Source organism: Pararge aegeria, chromosome 9 (genome assembly GCF_905163445.1).
Source record: "Pararge aegeria chromosome 9, ilParAegt1.1, whole genome shotgun sequence".
Classification (NCBI taxonomy): domain Eukaryota; kingdom Metazoa; phylum Arthropoda; class Insecta; order Lepidoptera; family Nymphalidae; genus Pararge; species Pararge aegeria.
This window is the reverse complement of record NC_053188.1, coordinates 19,368,204-19,374,595: the sequence shown is the minus strand read 5'-3', so window position 1 is coordinate 19,374,595 and position 6,392 is coordinate 19,368,204. Positions and strand designations below refer to the sequence as shown.

Below are 6,392 nucleotides of genomic sequence, written 5' to 3'. Positions count from 1 at the left end.
TTTTATTTGATCCTCCCAAACACCCTCATTGGACAGCGTGGTTGGTCTATGCTCTTACACTGACCCAGCAGTGGAACGTTAATGGTCTGCATATGATGATTTCATCCTTAATCCTCAAATCCATAGTGGTGTACTTATATCTGAGGGAGTTGTGCCCCAGAACAATCCCCTATTTTTTTTTGAAGGCCTTAAAGGACTTGAATCCATGGCCGTAAAATAAATTTAAAAAAGCACAATCATTACTCTGTGCTAATCACCAGTTATAAAAAAAAAAAGATTTATTATTATTTTTGTTTAGAACTTTCCAACTTTCTGAGTGCACTGATAATATCCATATCAACCCATTACTACTTTGTTTTTTTCTAAATGAAGATGGCTGTGCCCAACTGTGGGTCATTAATAGGGTGAGAATGATTGTTATAGTGAGTAGATAACAGAAACAACAAATACACTTTTAAAAATTTAATTTACAAGTACAGCTGGTTGTACAATAGTTGTTTGTTTTTTTAGTATTGGACTCTACTAAAGAGCCTTTCAAAATGGAAAGCTGGAGATTTGAGTCATGTAGCTATTGGACCCAAATGTGGACCAAACAACACTTCACCTTTGACCCCTATGGAAAAGCGTATTATTGAGATAATTTGAAGTGTATATAGAGGAAAATACTAAATTCCAATATCCTATGAGAGTAAGTATAAATTAAATGAATTTATATAGTTTTCAATTATTTAGTTATAGAAATAATGCAAAGGGTGATGCAATTTTTTTCTCAGCTTGTTTGGTCTATTACGATGATGATACTGAAAATGGTTGCCACTGCTGAGCAGAAGGCTAAGTTTGTAGCCCTTTTCCTATTGTTAAATAATATACTTTGTTAACTGAACTCGTATTGGAAATAGTGCCACACTATTTCTTGTATAAGTATTATATGGTGGCTGATTGGAACAGTGGGCAGCAACCCTGCTTACTGAGTCCAAGGCTGTGGGTTCGATTCCCACAACTGGAAAAAGTTTGTCTGAAGAACATGAATGTTTTTCAGTGGCTTCTTATATATATTAGAACTGTTTATGTATCTTACAAAAAATATTAATTAGTCATCTTAGTACCCATAACATAAGCTACTCTTATTTAGGGCTAGATGGCAATGTGTGAATAGTTGTAGTATATTTATTAATTCTATTCTATTCCATTCTATAACAAAAACTATTTTAATTTCAGGTGTAGAGGATACCACCCCATGGTCCACAGATGTTGAAAGCAAGAGACTGGAAAGTCAGACATAAATAATAGAAGAAATTCAAGGGGTCAAATAGGCTGTGCAAGCATAAACTATTGCATTGAACAGTATAGGAGAGTTACTGTCAGGATGGATAGAAAATTCTACTGCGCACTAACCACAGTCTTCCATTTAAATTAAGTAATAATTTTAAATATTTAAGTTGATTGTTGTGTTGTAAACGTTTACTGCGGTTACTGTAGACTTCACTTGGATAGGATTTTCGAATTCTTTTTTCAAACAACCATTTTAGAGGATAAATACTAAACCATGAAATTGGAGCTCTTATTTAATTGCTGTAATGACCTTCTTCCAGACAAACTAAACTCAAATTATAGCATTGAAATGTGAGCTTAATGTCATTTGGCATTAAGTGTTGTTTAAAGTAAAATAAAAGTCAAATATATTTTAAATTATAAGTACTGTATTACTTAATATTATGTCTCCCTTGATGCTAGCGGTGATATTATCGGTGATGCTTGATGACGGTGCAGTGGGTAGGAGCTCGACTACTTCCCATAAAGTGCCCGTGTCAGTTGGCTATTTGATGGATTTTTTTTAATTGTTACCTTTCTTCTAAATTGTTTTTGTTAAAAAATAATATAAAAATGTAAATACTGTTCATTTTTTTATAAAATTCACATAATATTTCGGAACCGACAGGATTTGAACATGCGTCTAAGCTACGGGTCTGATGCCGCCGATATCGGAGTATGCATTTGAAAAATAAAATCGATGTTTCCTCCAAGTGTAGATATAAACAATTCATTAACTATTATAATAAAGTAATGTGTCATCTTCTGTCAAAAAGTTTCTCACTGGACAAAAAGGCATATACAAATTTGGATTAAGGTAAAGCATACAGGCCGCGATTGCAAGAGAGTCGTAGATACAAACCATGTCGATTCGTATAAAGCTGTAATTTCCTTTTTAACAAAAATGATAAAACTTTGGGCAATTAAGATAAAATATACAACTTGGTGGCATTATCATATAGCGATATTATCCAGGCGACTAAGCGTAAAAAAACCTTTAGGTGCAAAGAAACTGCTACAATACAACACATACCTTTTGTTATCACCGATTTTTGATTGGATGAAAGTTTATTTGGGCGATACTAAATCGTACTGAATCGTTTTTTTTTCCATAGACATCGCCTCAATCATTAGGCATTCTATATAGGCCATGACTCGTAATAGTAGGTTCATTTTTAATAGTGACAAAAAAAAAAAAAAAAAAATTGACAGATTTTGATATATCATGAATTATATTAGTCATTCTTAACCCGGGTGGCTAGTTTGAGACTTTCTACCTAGGTTTACTTATCGGATTGCGTGGAATCTTACAATCATTTTTTGGGCATCGAAAGCGCCATCTCGTTTGAATACTGAGAAACGGTGTTTCCACTAGATGGCGCTCTTTCCAGTAAATCTAAAAGTCAAAGTCAAAGTCAAATATTTCTTTATTTAAATTGGCACATAGAGGGCAGTTTTGGTGCGTTCATGACATTCAAAATGTGTACATAATAGTAAGTAGTGATGGCGATACATTCGTTAACTTAAAACTAAAGCTACTAGGGTTCCAAGAGCGACCTGGTCTAAGAAGAAGCCCACCACAAACTCGGGTGTTCTTTTTGTTTTTACCATCTCACATTGTCATTTGAAAATATTTAAGAAGCAACCTGGTTAGAGAAATTCTCTCCTTAGCTTTTTTATCGTTTACGTAATGCTTTACACTAGAATAGTACTTTTTGCTCAATACAAACTTTGAACATTTTTATTAAGAGACATCTCCAAGATATATAAATCGTAAACAACTTTCACGCATGCCTGTGGGTTTTGTAGCTTTACTTTACAGTTTAGCAATGTCGCCATAGCACCATCATCTCTCTACCATGCACAAATGTAGTGTGCAAATCAAAACCGTTTATAGGCAGGCCTGTTTGGATGAAGAAATATTTTACTTTGCATGTACCTGGAGCGTTATAAGTTCGGTAACTCATCTGCGATAGGCACAATAATAATAATTTTAGAGGTTATGTAGCAATAAATAAACCACCTAAGTTTTTTGTGGGCTCTTAGAGCAGGGCGCGTTCGGAACCCTCGTGGCTTTAGGTTTACGTTGGCGAACTAAGTTATCACCATACCCTTATAATTAAGTAAACATATGTATGAACGCTTCATAAGTGCCTGTGATAGGCCTACAAGAATAAAGAAATTTTGAATTTGAATTTAAATAAATATATTATTAATAATTATGACAGTTTTATTGTTGCCATTTCTTAGTAGGTTGATTATGTGCTGTTAAATCCAATGTTTTGTCGGTGTATCTACTCATAAACAAATTATTATTTTACAAGATTAAATAGTGAAGATTAATAATTAGTTTATTATATATAAATTTACATATATATTTAAGCAGTACATAGGTACTAGTTGGTATAGGGACCCAGCTACTTATTGAAACAATTGAAAGGGTCGAAATTAAAATAAAAGAACTTCCACTGCATTGAAATGTCAATATATATATTTTTAATATTCATAAATTCAATATACATTATAATATCAAGTAAAATGAATTACTATAATTTATATAGGCAATATTTTAACACATGTTAATCTATGGTTAAGTTTAACAATCTAGAGTTACCTTATCTTTAACAAGTGGTTTGCTTTATGTGACCTGTCCCACACATTCACAACAAATATTATGGCAATAGGAATTCACTTTGGCCTAACATTAGTCTTTGTGTCTTGCGATCGTTCTTTGGTTTTATCTTGTGTTTTAGCAACTCTGAGGATAAAGTTAAATAAGTAGGTAGTTACCAACTAATTTCAATGAATTGAGCACTCGAGAGAATAATTGTTGGTTGTTAAAAGTGGCGTCATCTGCCTCATTGCATAGTGCGAGCTTTCAAGTTAATAGTAAACTTAATAGCGGCCCACTCTTGTTATTTTTTAATGTTAACGCTAGGTAAACTTTATACAATTAATATAACTTTATTAACTTCGAAAATTACACTTGGCCAGCCTGGTAGACTTCTGCCTAAAACCTTATTCTGAGGTAATGGATTAGTGATAATAATTATTGTCTACTCAAGGAGCACTGAGATTAATCTGTGGAAAACACAGAGCATAGAGCCCCTTGCACAGATATTTCTTGGGTTATTTGTGGGAGTGGGATTTTGACAGATGACCTCACTGTGACGCCACAAAAAAAGATATTAACATTTTATAATATTCTATCAAATGGACTAAAGAAAAATATTGAGATAAAACCACACACTACCGTACCGAGCTTTCGCAAGGCACAGAGATTACACTAAAACTAAACATTTAAAAAAGAAAATACTTTCCTTGCAATATTATATTGCACAAGAAATTAACTAAACAATGCCACAGTACATGATGCCCAATTAATAATAATTTACATTACGTATTATATTATATAAAATTTATACGAAGCTATATTTTTGGCACAAAACTTAAGAGCTAATGATGGGAGGTCTATATGGTACAGTTTTCCGCATCACACATTTATCCTAATTAATCTTTGGTTTAGCTAGCCCACCGGTGATCGCTTCAAATCACTTCTACCGCCGCCGCCCTGTCCACGGGGCCGCCATGCGAGCAGTGAGACAAGTGTTTATTTCAGCCCTTTACATAATACATATAAAGCATTATAAAATACTTTTTAATAAGGTTTTTGTCGGCGTATGTACCTAAGTAGGTACCTTTAAAATTGTACGTTCGATAAACAACCTACTTTTAGTCACTAATGCTGACCATGCTGATGGTTTTTTTTGTAACAAACGTTTACGTTAACAAATTTGAGTTTTGAAACAAGGGAAATAAGTTACATTTTAATCAGAATTTATAAAATCAAACGACTACACCAGTCGGGTATACACCAACAGAAACTTGGCGAACTATGTATTGTTCATAAGCTGGTATAATTTTTTTGAGTATTTGTTGTAAACTTACATAAATTTGTCTCACTAGGTCGTCCAGACGGCCGCCGGTGAACAGTCTTAATATTAAAATTATACATAATAAAATATGAAATATATCAAACAGGCTCACTTAATCCGATTATTTATTATTACATTTACAATATACTTCAATTTATAATAATTACATATTTTGTTCGCATGTTCGCGGAGTCATAGTATGAAATTGTTAGCAGAATACTGATTGGACTCGAGATCACTACTTATCGAGGCATGTCGACATTTCTTTTTAAATCCCTTCGTACAGAAGGACTTTTATAAGTTTAACCGCTTTGTCTGTCTGTCTGTGTGAACGAATATCGCTTCCTCATCTGTTTTTGAATCGTAGCGCATAAACGAGTAAACAGATTTGGACGCGATATTTGCATCGCAAGTTTGGTGCGTTAGCGCTGATGGTTCTTATTGTTTCAATTACTAGTATTTAAAACTTATATCATACAGAACCCGTGCCTCGGAGAGCACTTAAAGCGGTCGATCCCGGTTATTAACCCTTAATTGTGATAATAGTCGTTTAAGCCCACCACAGACGCATTGGAACAGCGTTGTGGGTCTATACTCTATGACCGTGTCTCCTATGAGAGACGAGACGTTTGCCCAGCAGTGGGCTATTAATAGGATGCGGATGATTATGTTCAATATAAGTACACATACATTACGTACATATACGATTGCACAAAAGTAAAAACTGATTACTTTCATAATCCTTCTATTAATTTCCCACTGCTGGGCACAGGCTTCATCTCATAGGAGAGGGATATAGAGCATTGGCCCAGCACGCTGCTCCTGCTGATTTTATCACATATTAGTGATAATAACAAAGACCGATGGCTTAACGTCCATTAAGGGCGTGAGAAAGATTCAATGGAGTACGTATCTGCAAATTATTGAATAGGTACATACTGGATGTAAATGCAGGGCTCTTACGGTTTTGCACTACTACCTAATCCCTGCGTAAGAAGCTGATCTCTTTGTCCCGCTGCCAACAACAACAAATGAATGTCAACACAGCTATAAATTACAATTCCTAATGATAAAAAATCCAGTGTCCGCAGACGGCTTACTGTTCTAAACAAGTCCACAGAATTATACTGCTCGCAATAATTATAG

The 6,392-nt window shown here is 34.2% G+C and overlaps 1 long non-coding RNA gene across 1 annotated transcript; it reads left to right on the top strand.

Moving 5' to 3' along the window:
* The first annotated feature begins 279 nt into the window (after window positions 1-279).
* Window positions 280-2,830, top strand: LOC120626623. The gene is made up of 3 exons (XR_005658864.1): window positions 280-422; window positions 511-688; window positions 1,219-2,830. It is a non-coding gene; the product is annotated as an uncharacterized LOC120626623 (long non-coding RNA).
* The last annotated feature ends 3,562 nt before the right edge of the window (window positions 2,831-6,392 follow it).